Source organism: Plecotus auritus (genome assembly GCF_963455305.1).
Source record: "Plecotus auritus genome assembly, chromosome: 8".
Taxonomy (NCBI): Eukaryota; Metazoa; Chordata; class Mammalia; order Chiroptera; family Vespertilionidae; genus Plecotus; species Plecotus auritus.
Window position 1 is genome coordinate 21,763,984 of NC_137782.1, and position 15,154 is coordinate 21,779,137.

General features: G+C 43.1%; 1 long non-coding RNA gene across 1 annotated transcript in view; it reads left to right on the top strand.

Annotated features, from left to right (window-relative positions):
• The window catches only part of LOC308257435, a 147,513-nt gene that overhangs the window by 38,430 nt on the left and 93,929 nt on the right, over positions 1 to 15,154 (top strand). The gene's annotated exons all lie outside the window — the stretch shown is intronic.

Consider the following 15,154-nt stretch of genomic DNA (forward strand, 5'->3'; position numbering starts at 1 on the left):
ATGAGGTAGATATTGGCATAATTTATAGAATAAGAAATTGAAGCTCAGAGGGCAAGGCAATTTACTCAAGAACTCTGCCTTTGGGATTGACCCAGAATGCTTCTGCCTAGGCTAGTCTATTGGGAGCAGTCCCAGAAAGGATCTGGGATGCTCCAAACCCTCATCGCCTGATTGTAGGAAGGTCAGTCTCTTCTATGCTCCTGTTTCCCAAATGGCTTTTGGGGGATTTCTAGAGAACTTTCATATGTTCATAAATCAGTCCTATAGCCATTCTTTCCTTTAGCAGCCAAACTGGGATGATTAAGCCACATCCTGGCTTTAGAGCATCTTGTCCTGTCTCTCTGAGGGTGCCACCAGCCATGGCATCCGCAAATGTAGCTGTTTTATGCAGACGCTAACACTGGGTTCTTTCATTAAGCCCTCATGCTATCATCACTCTTGTAGAATGAGGAGAAGGATGTTCCTGTGCTATGTGAGCCCCAGCTAGATGCTTTGGTTAGTTGCACCTGGACTCAGCAATCTGATGGTTCTGTTGGAGCCATCAGTTCTTATTGGCTTCGGGGTGATTTCCCTTTATCTGCCCAGGTAATAGTGGTTCCAAGAGGTTAAAGGGACAAAGAACACTTCCTCGCTCTGAAGTATGTTCACTCAATGAGTATCTAATCACAAAACTGCCTGGGCACCAAATATATTTCATAGTTCTGTGATTTAAAACCTTTTCAGTAGTGTTATCCCATCTTTCTCCTTCCTTTCTCTTTCTTACACACACACACACACACACACACACACACACACACAACTTGTTTCCCACCCAAGTTGCTCATACACTGAAAACAACAATTAAGATTTCAGGTTATAAACAACAGAAATCAACTTTGGCTAATTTCAGGCAAAAATAAATCTTCTGGAAGGCTACTTGGGACCTCAGGATTGTTAGAGGCTGGGGGACCAGGCTGTATAAGAGATCTATAGATATTTGAATCAAGAAGCCAGCCACTGTCTTATGGCAAGATGGGTCTGGTCAGGAGTCTCTACACTCTGTTGCTATGAGTGGACTCTAGACATTTCCTTCCATCTTCTCCTTCTTCTTTCAAGACTTAAAGTCTTCAAAGAGGGCATCTGTCTTCTAACCTTAGTCCCTAGCCTGCCCCTACTCCTGACTTACAGTGGCTTCCCCAATGAGAAGTGGCCACCTCTAATCACTCTCCCAACAAGAATGCACACAACAGGGAGAGGCAATTCTCTAAATTCTCTAAAAGGAAACTAGAAAGAGGTCATGACACTGGGCAGGTCTTGCACTGGTCACAAGAAGAGCTGGAAACAGCCTCAGTCATCCACATGGAACCAAACTTTCTCCAACACTATACCTTCAAAGTTGCATTGGCCTCCTTACTCTAGGGTCTCTCTTCTTTCTTAGCATTTGCTTTCCAACTCATGGTTCCCCCCTGCCATCTGGCTTTAACGCATTCACCCTGGCTCATTGTACATGTTTTTATAGCCTTGAATCTCAAGGAGGGACAGAGTCTTGGGTCTTATTTTATTGGAGGGTAGGGTCATAGTTCCTGTCCTCCTAAGACAAGGACTTGGATTTAGTCTCTTTTATTTATCTGAAAGGTGATCCCAGAAAGCATAAGTGAGGAAGTAGGGAAAGTAGGGGAGGAAAGAAAGAAAATCTAACTAAATGGCATCTACTGAGTATAAGATTATAGCCGTGGGCAAATCAAGCTCAATCCTGCTGGCAACCCACTGAGATACTGTGTGGTGGGCACCTTAAAATCTTCCCACTGGAAAGGGGGAGGCTGACTTCCCCATTGACTTCCACACCCCCTTGGTTGGAGGAGGCATTTGTGTTTACAGGAGGTGAGCCCATTCAAGGAGTGCTGGTTAAAGCCCTTAGGCAGAGATGAAAAGATGCAGGATCAGGCACTGTGGGTGGAGTGTGCCAATGCCCTGGAAATATCTCCATCTGTGGCTGTATGTAGGTAACCCCGGTGGGCCAAGGGAAGGGGGGCAGAGCTTCAGTAGCATCTGTTAAAGAGGAGGCTCTTCATCCGCTATGCAAATTAGTAGATTCATCTCTGTGGGAAGCTGCCTAAACACTGCTATTGAAAATTGATGGAAGACCCCAATATGCTATCAGTCTTTCCATTCCAATGGGCTCTGCCTACCACACCTTGTTCCTTTGCATTTCCTTGTGTCAAAATTACTTTCAGAAATCAAGATCACAAATGGGTTGCTTAAAAAGTTTACATTCACACATATTTCTGGAGTCACATGCACTTTTCACTCAATTCTTTTTCAGTATTATCAACTATAATCACCCTATTTTACATTAGATCCTTGGACTTTATTCATCATATAACTGGAAGTTTGCATCCTTTTACCAATATCTCTTCATTTTCCCCACCCTAATCCCTGAAAACCACCATTCTATCCTGTTTTTATGAACTTAATTTTTAAAATTCTACATATAAGTGTTACCATGCAGTATTTGTCTTTCTCTGGCTTATTTCAGTTATCTATCCATGGACAGACACTTAGGCTGTTTCCATTCTTGGCTCCTGTGAATAGTGCTGCAATGAACATGGGGGTTCAGCAATCTCTTCAATATAATGATTTTGTTTCCTTTGTGTATATGCCCAGAAGTAAGATTGCTGGATCATATGGTAGCTTTATCTTTAATTTCTTGAGGAACCTCAATATTGTTTTCCATCTTCACTCAATTATTTATTTTAATTTCTACCAGATGAGTACATTGTCACAAAGCAGCTTACAAATGCAATAACAATTATAACAACCAGTGCATAATAATGTAATAAGTAACTATATTGATGGGAAATTATATTTAGCCATATACCAATATTAGAATACTTATTGATTTCTGTCTATTGTTACTATTACCTTTTTCACATGTCTCAGACTAGCATTCAGGTTGTTTCTAATAGTCAGGATTAGTAGTTAGAAGTCTGGATAGAATTGGAAGTTTTGCCTGAGCCCTGGTGATGGATGGGGCACAGATGCCTAAGGTGAACAGTGTTAAGTTTTATGCTCTATACACATGAGCTAAGGGATCTTGATAGGAACTCCACAACATGTTTTTGTCAGTGAGGAATTGTTTGACTTGCACTGAAATTTTTGGATGACTGTTTTCCCCTGTTTGCCTTTCCTTTTGCCTCCTTTGTTGAATAGTTCCCTGCAACAAGAAGTCTCCTGCACTAGAATGTTTCAGTAGAGAGCACTCAGCATTATGGATTGGCTAATTGGTCAGGCTATCAAATTATTTTCCACCAAGAATCCCTGCTATGATTTTTCTCCATTTCTCAGCAAAGACTTAAGAGGTCAGTGGTTTAGAGACTTCTCCAAGGCACTGCTACTTTGACAAGATACACTAGGGCCATGGACTAGTCTGCACTTGGTATTATCATAAATAATTAAAAGAGAGCTACACTTATCAAAACAAATGCACCAAGTAGTGTGCTTGTTTTTCTGAACCCCATGTTCAAAAGGATTAGAAATATTTAGAAATTAAACAAATCTATCTTTAGACACTGTCCCCAAATCAGTAATTGAATATTGATCTACGTCCTGGAGGAAATGACATAATAAACAGCCATGGTTTAATGAAACATGGTGAGGAAGTGAGGCAGCAAAACTGGGTTAGAATCCTGATCCTCTCTTCATAAATGTGTGCTCAGGTAAACTTGTGTGCTTGGGTTTTTACCACATTAATGAGATAGGATAATAATATTCATCATTCAGAAGAACTGTGAAGGTGAATTACGAGAATGTATGAGCAAACACTTTGTAAATTCAATAATGGCATGTAGAAGTTACGTGCTTTTGTTGTTAAATATGATATATGGTCCACTTCTGCCTTTCCCCTTCCAATTTCTCTCTAAGGCAGGGTTTCTCAACCTCAGCATTGTTGACATTTGGAGATTTATAACTTTCTGTGGTGGGAGGTGTCCCGTGCATTGTAGGATGTTCAGCAGCATCGTCTCAGTTATGACAGCAAAACATTTTTATAGACATGGCCACATGTCCCAGGGGGGACAAAATAGAGGAATTGCTGAACAGTTCTGGGAAATTCTTTGGACCTTGCTTCTTTACTAGTTGGTGCCATCTCTATACGTTAAAAATGCATGCAGTCATTCTTTGCAGTTCTTTCTCCCATTCCATGCTGCTGGGTAAATGTATCATATCAGTCAGATCAGTATAAGTCACACTATAGTGACAAACACTTCCCAAATCTCAGTGCCTTAAAATAGCAAGTATTTATTTCTTGCTCATCGTGACTGTATATTTCATGTTGGCTATGGGTCTCTTGCACATTGTCTACACTTTGGGATCTAGGCTGATGAAGAAGCCTCCGTTGGACAATGGGAAATTGTCATTCTGTGCTAGGGGGAAAGGAAAGACATGGTAAGTCATGAATTGGTTCCTAAGCTTCTATTCAGAAGTGACACTGGTTAGTCCTACCCATATTTTACTAGCCAAGGTAAGTCAAATGGCCACTCTTGATTTTAACAACACAGGGAAGCACAGATCACATGGCCAAAATCAACCTTAGTGGGATGTGGATATATACTTCTCCCCTAGAAAGGGCATTGAATATTTTGAAGAATCATACAATCTGCCACGGTGGATCAGTTGGCCACATAGTTCCTTTGTGTTCTACAGATATTGCCATTTTTCTTCCACTTCCCCCCCCGACTTTCTTCTTCCATGTATTGGCCTGAGAGGGCCAAGTTACCATAATTAATTTTCTACCTCTTGGACCTGGCTTCTGGCTTTACCAAAGCTCTGTGTTGGGGTGTTGTGTACATGTGCAGCTGAAATCAAGGACCACTTGGATACTTCTTTGCTTTTGCTCATATTTATGGCCCATGTGGGGACTTCACTGAAAAAGCCTTCTATGGGTCTCAAGCACCGAGGTGGCTAAACCGGTCTGTCATCTGTGCAGGGTCACACATGCTTGGATGAAAAGTCAGGCAGTTGGTTAGTCATTTACTTGGGGTGTCAGTATAATGACAGTCACCTGGTTGGGTGGATTTTGTCACTAACTGATGGAGACTATCTACTGCTTAACCATCCAGTATAACCTGCCTCCCTCGTGGCCCAGATGAAATGTGTCAGAAATCACTTCACTCTACTAGTGGGACTATGGAAAAGAACCTCACAGTGAGGCTGGGGTCACACTTGCATGACAACCAAGGGTTTCTAAACCTGGATGCATGAGCCAGATTGACATCTTCATGACATGGTGTTGGTCAGGTACCAGGATAACCACAGATATGTTTTCCAATTTACAAAACACTTCCGCATCTATAATCTTCCTTGGAAGGGCATTATCAATAAAGCATTACTCAATAATCAATTGCATGCATTACTTCACTGAATCCTTATCACAGCCGTGTTAGGAAGAGCTCATTTGCTCCATTTTATAGAAGAGGAAACAGAGACTCAGCAAGGATAATTTACTGAGGAATTTGGGGGAATAATGGATTGAAGCAGGACATGTGCAGATACCTAGGGAAGAAGCAGAGAAGTCCAGCTGCCTGTCCTGGTCACATGGTATATAAGAAGAGAAAGGAAGAGGGCCACCCATGTAGGTGACAGGGACTGGTGCTTTTTTGAGATTATTTTAGCTGTTTAAGGAAAAGAACAGATCCTTTCCCAAGCTGACTCTCTGGAGAAACAGGGAGTTCTTGAGAGTCAATGGGCCAGTGTCCAGAGGTTTTGAGAGTTGGTCTGAGGGTGTAACATGGATTGTGACTGCCAATTCCCTTCTGGGAAGGGGGAGGACCATTCTGACGGATAAAGAAGTTCAGAAGCCACCAGAGGGGGTCCTGTTCTGCCTCCCCAGTCACAGTAATTGACAAAGCTCAGAGTGAGACTGTCTCTCCATGTTGTCACAGCAAGAGCAGAAAATTAAAAAAAAATCACCCAGTTGTCTACAGAGGCCCACCCAATACATAAATAAGCAAGACCCATATTGTGTGTCCACTAAATTCCTGATCCAATTTCATGAATTCTCTCAGTAACCCTAAGAGGTAGGAAGTACTGGTATTATTGTCCCCATCACACAGCTTGGGTAGTATATTCATTCATGCATCAAACATGTTTTCAGTAATTCTGTGTCAAGTATATGCTACGTCCTGGAGGTACAATGGTGAACAAGGCAGCCAGGGCTTTGGGGCTCAGAGAGGTGAAGTCTCTTGCTAAGACCACAAAGCTGAGTAAGCAGTGGATCTGGCTGTGCCCCTTCAGAATGTGAGCTCTCTCCCACCACGCAGCAGAGGTGGGCTGGCCGGCTCCCATCCTTTCTCCATTTCAGTTTCTACATTGCAGACACCAACAGCCTTTGGAGGCCAAGTGACAAACCTGAGATCTGCTGAAGGGGTCTGGGCAGGCTGATGACTTCAATCCAGCTTTTCTGGTGCTGGTGGATGTGTTACTGGCTCTTGGCTTTGCAAATGCAAATGCCAAAAAAGGGAAAAAAACAACCCAACAACACACACAAAAAAACAAAAAACCCCTCTGGTTCTCCATAGTTTCCACTTGTTTCAAGAGAAGTCACTGCACACCTGATTTTAAAAAATGCCTTCTGAGTTTATGCCACCACATATGAATGCCCAGCTGACAGCTGCAATGCTGGATGAGGCCAGGCAGTCCCTGGGTCCTCAGCACAGTCTGTGGATTACAAGCAGGAGCCCTTCATTACTAGGAATATCTCAGCTTGTCCTACATGGTCTTTTTTCTCTGGTGAATCACTACGTCAGGCCTTTTCATACTTTACTGTGCATAAGTCAGGATCTTGTTAAAATGCAGATTCTGATATAATTGGTCTGGGATGGGGCCTGGTGATGCTGATGCTGAGGTCCATGCACCACATTTTGCAAGCAAGGATTTAGGCCAGCATTTCTGTGCTGGTCTCCACAGTACCATAGAGTTCAGCAAGATGTTCGTCTTACCATATCAAATAAGTTTGGCAAATGTTAGATTAAACAAAGTTAAATGAGCTTCTTTGCTACAGGATTTCTCACAACCTTTCATATGTGTCTCTCTGAGACTTGATTTGCATATGCAGTTTCCCAACTTTATTTTACCAGAACACCCTCATCTTCTCTAACCCCCTCCCAAGAGTACTTATTCCCCAGTGTTCTTTGTAATACAGTTGAGACATCACAGATCTGGGTTTCCTCGTTCTGGAAACTTTGTGCTGTCTGCGCCGATGTATTTTCTTCCGCACTCCTTCTTTCTCCAGCTTCTGCGTGTGTTTCCTTTCTTGGCTTGGAGATAATTCATTAAAGCAACTCTCTCACTCCCTGCTTCCTTCTTCTGATACACCTTTCCACCTCCTAACACCCCGACTAAAAAACACCATCAATATTTCATAAACTCACAGTGACAAATTTATTTTAATGTGGTCCACTGAGAGCTGGAGATTGATTGGCCCCTCAGAAGCGTGACACGTTTCAAAGCAGGATATTCATGGTGTGTTTTAGTGCCTACATTAGTCAGAGAGGAACAGAGCCTGGATTTATCATCGTTATGACTTTCTCGGTATCTATTCTCTTCTAGCCACTGGCAGCAACTCTCTGAATGCTCTCTATTGATTGGTTTTGTGTCTTTTTAAAATGTGCTGGCCTGGGAGGTGGGGGACCTGGGTTGCCATCAGTTGAGCCTAGCTTGCTGGAGTTTCTGCATTTGGTAGCCTGTGCTTGGGTGAAGCCACCAGAAATTATTTTGCTTTTCACTCATGAGGACATTGAAGGAAGAGGGCTGACCTCCTTTATCCCCAAAGGGTAGGAGTGATTGGAAAACGGGACAGCGAGGCCTGGGGGCTGTTTAAGGTCACTTTGCAAGCCTGATCCCATGGCAGTAGAGGTCATAATAGGTCACCCGAGGTCGACATGTCGACACCCAGGGCACTGATGCTTGAAGACCTCGTGAGTTTTTTCTCTGTCACTCAGGACAGGCACAGTGCAGAGCCCAAACTGTCTTCAAAGTTAGGAAATTCATTGTCCATAGATTAAATGATTATAACGCAGATACCGGCAAAGTCTTTGAGCACTTACAATGTGCCAAGTAGTTATTAAGCACTTTCAATGTGCCAATTAGAGTGAGATATGCATTACACACGGTCTCTTCTCACAACAGCACTGGGAGGAAGGTATTATTGTCATTAATACTTTTATAGTTTTGTTTATAGACAAGGAACTGAGGCAGCTTAAAGAGGTTAAACAGCTGCCTCAAGTCCATGAAGCAGTAAAAATAAAGCCCAGGACCATCTGATTTCAGGCCCCGGCTCATAGCCATCAGGCTAGACTGCCTTTCTAGATTTAGCAAGCCAGGGAACCTGCTGCTATGTAACCGATGTGCTATATTCAACACATTCTTTCTTATTCATTAATGCAGAAGGCAAGACCTCTCTTCAACAATACTCTGGTAATTTGATTTTGTACCTAACTTTCAGAGTAAATAACTTATTGTTTTTTAAAAATCATGCCCATTTCCCATTAATTCAGATCTCCCCAAATTCATGATTAACAAACCTGTCCGGTTGCCACATCACTAAAATTTGCATTAAATCTCATATGGCGTGCTGGCCTCCAAGACACGTTTCCTCAGTGGCCACCTGGGTCCAGGCCCTGCCCAGAAGGAGTTTATGTTCCAGCAAAAGAGACAGGTGTGTGCACAGCTGGCCATGCACAGAGGTAGCCTGTGATAAGTTTGAGGGACATCCTGTGATTGGAGAGCTGAGGACAGAAAATAACTCTCACTGGGGACTTTTTCTGGTGGTGGATTAAGGGTGATGGCCTGGAAAGATGAAAGAAAATTTCAAGAAGCACCAATGAGTCTGAGGGCACTATTCAAGGGGGCTGTGTGGAAACACATTGCGTGTGTCAAGGATGTATAACATTTATGATCAGAATATCAGAGAAAAACTCTTTGAGTTCATCCCTCCTTCTCACTGGGAGAAACTTACTAACACAGGTTCTTCCTTGTGTGGATAAAGATGCATTAAGCAAAATGGCTGCAAAACCAATCCTCGCTCCATTTGGCTTCCATTAGAAAGTCAAAGATATATATCTGTGGGAGGGAGAAAAAATCCTGCAGCAGAGTGAATTGAAGCATATTTATGAGAGCGGAGTTGAGGTAGCCAGCAGTTAATCCTGGTGACTGCAGACAGCAGCCATCTCTGCTCAGTGGGCTGGGTGGGTCCCTACTAAGCAGTCACCTTCCTGTGGAGGAATTATTTTACAGGGATTTTGTGACTCTAGGGTTTCCCTTGAAGCAAAGGCTGTTACCTCATGTCAAGGGCAGCAGAGTTTCTCTTATACTCAGGGAACTTTTGACTTCTCATTTGCAGGGTCCAGAATTAAGCTTTACCTTTAGCCAGGATAGGACAGAAGAATGTTGATCTGAAAGTAAGCTCACTGGGGCTCCCAAATCCGAGAATGTTTTCCATTCTCTCTTTTTCGGAGAAAGGAATCAAGGTCAGGGATACCTGCTTCTGTCTGGAATCCTATATAATAAAAGCGTAGTATGCAAATTGTCCCCTTGACCTGGAGTTCATTTGGGAGTTCGACCAGGGGGTAGGGCTGGCCTGGGGAAGGGAGGGAGTACCTGGCCGGCAGCCAACAGCTAGGGACCCTACCAGTGCACGAATTTCATATACTGGGTCTCTAGTCTACCATAAAAGCCAAGGAAACCATAGCTGTTTACAGAGAAGTCTTTCTCCTGAGTGGTCTGCAGAAGGCCTGCATCATAATCATAAATATCTTTTTATTTATTTATTTATTTATTTATTTATTTATTTATTTATTTATTTTAATAAATCTTTATTCACATAATCATAAATATCTTAATATGTGTCTGGACCTGGGCAGCAGTATTTGATAAGCATTAGCACATTTAATGTGTACAATCTATTTATAGAAACAGACTTTCAGGTTTCACCTAAGAATAATGAAATTCAAATCTCTGGGATGGGGTCCAGATATATATTTATAGAAAAAACACCCAACAAAACTACTCAGAGATTCTAGTGCACAGGAATGTTATGTCTGGTTGGGCAGGTTTGCCTGTAGGGGCCTGGCGCCCCCTAGGTTTGTGCAGGGCAAAACCTACACAGCAGCCCATGGTGGCTTTACACTGTAGGCTCATTGTGGGGATAGGCATGAATCAAGTCCAAACTGCTCCTTCTGCCTCTCCACATAGAGGGCATGTCAGAGATCCTGGGGCCCAGAGTAGAGCTGCCATTCAGGCCTTGCACAAGCTTTTCTTCAAAGGAAGACCCAATCAGAGTCTTCATGTCAGCACATGGTCAGATAGATTTAGGCGTATTGGTAAGAATCTTGACCACTACCTACAATCTTGATCGATTGTTATATACATTAAATGTGCTAATGCTTATCAAATACTGTTGCCCAGTGCCAGGCACATATTCAGATATTTAATACATGTTAGTTCTATCCTCTTTTCCCATTGCCTACCATTTCTGTTGAATGGAATTTATCATATGTACTCTCACTCACAGGCTCGCCTCCAATGTCACATTCCACAGTCATGCTGACTCTGATCCAAGACTTCAGTTTCTAGAAAAGAAGTGAATTTTGATTGTGCTAAATTTTAAATTTTATTTTAATACAGCATTAGGCACACATAGAGCTATAGGAACAAAATTCCAAATTGCGACTGCTGGCCTCCCAGCCATGGGGAGCATTGGGGTGTCTTGTAGCTGCCCTATTATCTCCTGATAAAGTTGACAAAAGCAAATGCCAAAGCAATGTGGAAGAGAGTCTGCAGGGCCCGAATACCTGGGTTGACATCGTGGCCCATCACCTGCTGGTTGTGTGACCTTCAATGAGTTACTTAAACTCTCTGAGCCTTGATTTTGTCATCTATGAAATGGGGTTAAGCATTTTCATCTCATGGGCTGATAGATGGAATGCAATGTGCTAACATATATGGAGTGACTAGCATAGTGACCAGCATGTCCCCTCATTTATTAAAAATTGTGAGGGACTACAATGGTTCAAGCTCCTGTTAAACATAGGAAATATAATGGTGAGCAAGGCCCACAGGGCTGCTATACTCACAGATCTTAGAGTTCACTGGGGGGAGACTGAAAATGAAGTCAACAAATATAGTCTCAGAGAATAATATGTGCCAAGAGGAAAGTTGGGGCTGGCTTATATTGGATTATCAAGAAAACCTCTGAGAGAAGGCAGCATTTGATCTGAGACACAAATGATGAGAATATATGAAGAAGGCAGACAGACACAAAGCAGAAAATGAGAATTTCAGATGGTTTGAACACGTGCAAAGGCCCTGAGGCAAAGACAAGTACTAGTATGATGTGTTGGAAGAAGTGAAAGAATGCTGGTATGGCTGGAATAGAAGAAGGGAGAAGAGTGACAAAATGAAGCAAGTAGATCAGGATATGGGTTTATATTCTATTTTTAGTGCAACTGAAAGTAGGCATAGAGTTAAGGCTACTTTTCCTCTTCCTTGCTATGCACTCAGCTGCTAGATTCATGTCTTGTATCAATTAAGCATGTTTTCAGTTGCAAGTGACAGGAAACGTAACTAACCTGTCTTAAATAAACAAGGATATGAATTTCTCACAGAATCTCTTTAGAGATACAGGATGCTGATATTTGGCTCAGCAGTTCAACAAAGTTATGTCTCTGGATTGGCCTCCCTATGATTCTCTTTCCCCTCATGGTCACAAAATAGCTGCCATAGCTCCAAGCATGACATCCTCACACCATATTTGAAGGCAGGAGGCAGGCGAGAGTATGAGAGCAGACAGTTTCTCTTAAAGTGCCTCTTTTTCAGAAGGTCAGAGAAAACTTCCCCAAGCAGACTCCTCTGTGTCACACTGGTTAGTGTGGACTGATATGCTGGGGTCAAAGGATCTCTGTCTGATACTTGAACAAAGTTAGGGTTTCATTGACAAGGAAGTAGTGTGGGGTAGGTAACATAGTGATTGCCACATTCCTCATATTCCCATCTATCTCCTTGAGTGAAGGCTGCAGAACTTTACATTTTGACTCTAACTGGTCAGTAGCTCTCAGAGGGTTTTCAGTCTTCTTGGAAGCTTTTTTTGGATTTTTTTATTTTCCTCTGATACCATCATGGGCCACGCATCCCCTGTTGCTCTTTAGAAAATCAAAGACTCAGGATTTAATTAAAAGCAAAACTTGACAGAAGTGTTTTTTAATTGTAATAGAAAGATGCCGCCTGTTTCATAAAGGTGACAGTTTGCAAACACAAGTGTGAACGCCTTCCTACCTCACTTGTCGGCGGCCCCATCATGGAGTGGCAGGGTGGTGCAGAGATAGATCTGGTGTGAATAACTTGTTCCAGCAGTGAAGGATAAAACCTGGATTTCTCCCGTGGAGCACCAACCGACATCTGTCATCAGGTGCACTTAGCTAATGATATCCAAGGGGCAGCCTCCCATGCCACCATTCTACCTAGCCGTCAGGTTTGCTGGAAGAGTGATGTAGCACCCTCTCTCATTCTGGAGAATTGGGCAACCATGATTTGCTGTGGAAGCCAGACTGTCTATTCCACTGGCCTGTGTCTAGCTGTGAAGCAAACTGTTTATTTGTCACGATGTTTCCCAACATCTGTGTATTTAAAGGCCAATCAGCTGGCTGGGGGGTTGTCTTTGCATTTTTCTCCTGGATGTTGGGCCAGTGTAGACTTAGTCTTGGCATATCATGAGAGGTCGCTGGGTCTCCTTGTGGGAAGATTGTGTCTCTCTCAGACGTCTAGAGTGGAGAAACTTAGAAAATATTTAGCTGCAGGGAACAGAAGATGACTCGAACCAGCCCAGAGAGAGGATTTTCTGGAGACATCCAAGGATTCTGGCAGAACCCATATGCAGGAACCATAAATGGCTTTTTGTACACCTTCTACTCTTATCTTGCATGGAGACCTGCTTCCTTTGCATGGAGACCTACCTCCTTTGCATGGAGACCTACTTTCTTTGTAAGGCTCCCAATTTCTACTCCCCATGGATTTCTTTCTCAGTTATAAGTGGTGATTCTAGTCTCAACTATACCTGACCTTGCAGTTCAAATGCTCATTCATGTATGAATTCAATGATTCATTGATTTATCAAAGAACCACACAGAAGTATATATAATTACAAATGGACATAGCTCTTAAAAGGAAAGGGTAATGTGTGGTGTTCTACAGCTGGCTGCATCATTCCCTGTGATACGTTCCTACAATTCCCAATGGAAAATATGATTGGTCCAGCCTGGAACTCCTCGCCCAATCAGATGGCTGAGGGAAGATGCACACATGGAGCTAGGTCTGCAGATGGAGCATGTTACCTAAGTGTGGGGAATAGACATGGGGGAAATGCTTGCCCTCTCTCCTACAGAAAGATTTTCAAGTTAACCATCCACAAAATTATCTTTGATTGATTCCACCCACCTTAGGCTTGGCTGAACAAACTCAGGGCTCTGCATTCTAGATGCTGAATGCGATTCTGACTGGCTGCTCATGCCAAGCCTGACTCACTTGCTCATGACTCACTTGGGCAGAGAACTCTGGGTCTCAAGTGCCAGATGTGGGCAGATGTCCAGCTGCAGGTGGGCCTCTGCTGATGGATGGCTCTCCTGAATGGAACATAGAGTCTTTGTTTTTACAAGGCCCCTTTCCATTGAAATGAGTGACAGTAATAGGCACTGAATGCAGCAATAGCTGTGCAAGTTTCTCAATATTTGAGGCCAAAGCTTTGAGTATAAACTTAGCAGGGTGATAAGAGTAGGTCACCATAAAGAGGCCATTAATGCAGCAATGATAGAGGGTGACCCAATGCCAGGCATGGCAAATCATAGAGAACAAGTCTGTGATGATGGCTTTGTCCCTGCCCCACAGGGCCCCCTCCTTGAAGAAGTTAAGTAACAGTCCCCACGTTTAGGCCCACAGAGGTGGAGAACAGTCATCCTGGCATTCCAGGCTGGCTGGCTGAAGCCAGGACTCACAGGAAGGCTGCATAGGCAGGGTGCAGAGCCAACCCTCAGGATTCTGAGGGCTGTGGGAGGCCTGTCTCATGATGTCCATCTTAAGCAGCCTGGGCCTGACTCCTCGCTCTACTCTGTCCACTTCTGTTCTCTGTAGTTAGGAAAGGGCAGGTTTCCTTGGTCCTCACAGCTCTCCCAATGTGCTACCAGCAAATAGGCTGGGCTATATTTCAGAAGAGTTGCTACAAGAGAAACTTAGCCTATAAGTCAAGCACTTTAGTTCTCCAGGCGTGAAAAACAATGCTCTTTATCTCTGGCTGTGCCTGGCTTCGTGAGCTGTGTCTAACAGCCACAGGAGGAAATATACTACAGCACTGTCAGAGTGGTACCCGGATTCCTATGAGCAGGAATCCCCCATCCCGAGGTGCTAAAAGGGCTGGAGTCAGTCTTGATCTGTGATATGTTTGCCTTGAAACAAACGTCTTTAAGAAAAAAAAAATCATTCAATATTAAACAACAACAAAAAACAACAGAAAGGCAAAAATAGAAGAAGAAACAAAACAAAAATCCCTATGGGATTTGGGGAGCATTAAATTAAATATTGCATGAAAAGAACTTAGCACAGTGCTCAGTCCATAGTAAGGACTCAACAGAATTTGCTTGTTATTCTTATTATAATTTTATGACTTTGCTACATATATATTTTAGGCATAGTGCCACTCTTCTTCCTAGTCCATTCAGTCTGAAGCCATATTGCTGGCATCTATCCTGGTCCATTTTTCTTTGTTGTTTTATAGAGTAGGCCAGGAATCCTCTGGGGCTGGAGCACCTCCTCCATGCTCTCTCCCCGTAGGCAGGTATCCTGAATCTGTGCTGCTATGGAGGAGGTTTGAATGCCACCACAGGAAAACTTGGCCTGGTTGATTCTTATTTATGCTTTTAGCCTCAGCTTGAGAGTCAACTCTTCCATGAATCCTTCCTGAGAAGCATCCTCCTTTCTGCTTTAGTCCATTTTTAAAAAGCCCCTGTATATGGAATATTGTGTTTGTCAAAGAGGGCATATTTCCCATCCTGTATGCTCCTTCACAATGAGACTTTGTCATTCTTCTCAGGGAGTGGTAGGGTCTATATCCTCTCTTCTTGGACATAGGTGGACC